Genomic DNA, 1783 nt, shown 5'->3' with positions numbered 1-1783 from the left:
ACCTTGGTGTTGCTAGCACCATGATCTACTGTAATCTAGGCAAAAACCCTAAAGCATGGAAACGTTTGCAGGTCCAAGATTTTTCTGTAGCATGAGCTGAATTAAGACTAGTATACTACTCTTATTATTTCTGCCTTATAAAGATATGGTTGAAATAGTAAGAGTAGCATGTTATACCATAAACACACACAGCTCACAGACACAAAGCTGTCTCAAAAATGAACAAATATACACCTTACTCAAATAAAATGAGCACTAATATGTGTGTGCATTCATATCTGTCTGGGTTCAGTGACTCGTAAGCTTTTGTAATAGACGCTAGTACAGAAACACCTGTCATTGCGGTACATTCTGTGTGTGTGTGTGTGTGTGTGTGTGTATGTGTGTGGTCTCTCCGTAAGAAGATTATAAACGGTAATCCAGGTATTCGGGCATTTACATAAGTACTCATAAACCTGAGCTAACGCAAAGCTGTTTATCATCATATTTATTTATTTTTCCATCTCATGCATTTCTCCTTCAGGGGACTCTCTGAATTAAAGCTCCATCCTGGTGAAATCACTCTTACTTGCATGTGGCTTTTATCCACAGAAACACATGAAAAATGAATTTTGGCACCAGTGTTTTTGTGGCGCGCAGGCGGTGTATGTGTAGATAAGACTCAGTGCTCAGTTTAACCAAGAGTTCACCCAAAAATGGAAATTCTGTCTTTATTTACTCACCTGTATGTTATTTCAAATGTCTTTCTTCTATGGAATACAAAAGTTGAATTTTTGAAGAATATCCTGGTTGCTCTTTTCAGTGTACCGGGCCTCATTTATAAAACACACACATATACAATCAGATTTGATTCCATGCAGTTCATCCTACATTTCATCCTACATCAAAAGTGAGGAACAAATCGGGATTTATAAGGCAATTACTGACATGAAAATGTTCTTATGCATTCAGCAACTGAAAAGCACGCACTGTAAAAAAAAAACAACAAAAAAATTCGGTAAAATTTACGGTACAAAACTGGCAGCTGTGGTTAGAACATTTGTAATACACTAATAACCATCAAAAACTGCTGGTGATTAGAAAGTCACATGATGAACTAATAAATACTAATATATATATAGAAGGTGCGCTGTGTCATTCACACAAATACTAAACACCCATTACTAACGTAATACAAATAAACATTACTTTAACAACATTAGATGTAACATACAACCGTAGTGAACATAACTGATGAGAAAAGAAACATAGTTATTTCAACAAAAAAACATCAAATGTGAAATGCAACACAGTCAATTTACGGTTTTTCACTGTAAATTATATGTTCTTTTTCTCTTCCAAAAACTGTATTTTACTGTAAAATTAAATTAAATATCCATTACAGTTTTTCACTGTATATAGTAGGGAAACTTACAATTAACCAATTAATAGGTTTTTACTGTATACTGTATTTTTACTTTAATAGGTTTAATGTCAATTTTTACAGTCTTTTACCATTAAAATCATGATAATTTTTACATTGTGTGTTCAAACTTTTTGCGAGCATATATACCAGTAATTAAAATAATGCAACATCATTTATTAAAATGTAAAGACAGCTTAACAATATGCATTTAATACAATATACAGTAATATTATTATAAACTTAAACGAGCAGCATTTGTGCAGCTTTGTGATAATTATGTCAATGAAAAGAAAATTTATGAATTATATAAAATAATATAATGATAATTCATTATTTCCTGAATATATAAATATTCTGAAAACGATATATATATATATA

The sequence above is a fragment of the Sinocyclocheilus rhinocerous genome, unplaced genomic scaffold, assembly GCF_001515625.1.
Source record: "Sinocyclocheilus rhinocerous isolate Xijiao unplaced genomic scaffold, SAMN03320098_v1.1 scaffold1615, whole genome shotgun sequence".
Classification (NCBI taxonomy): domain Eukaryota; kingdom Metazoa; phylum Chordata; class Actinopteri; order Cypriniformes; family Cyprinidae; genus Sinocyclocheilus; species Sinocyclocheilus rhinocerous.
Note: the sequence above shows the minus strand (reverse complement) of the source record.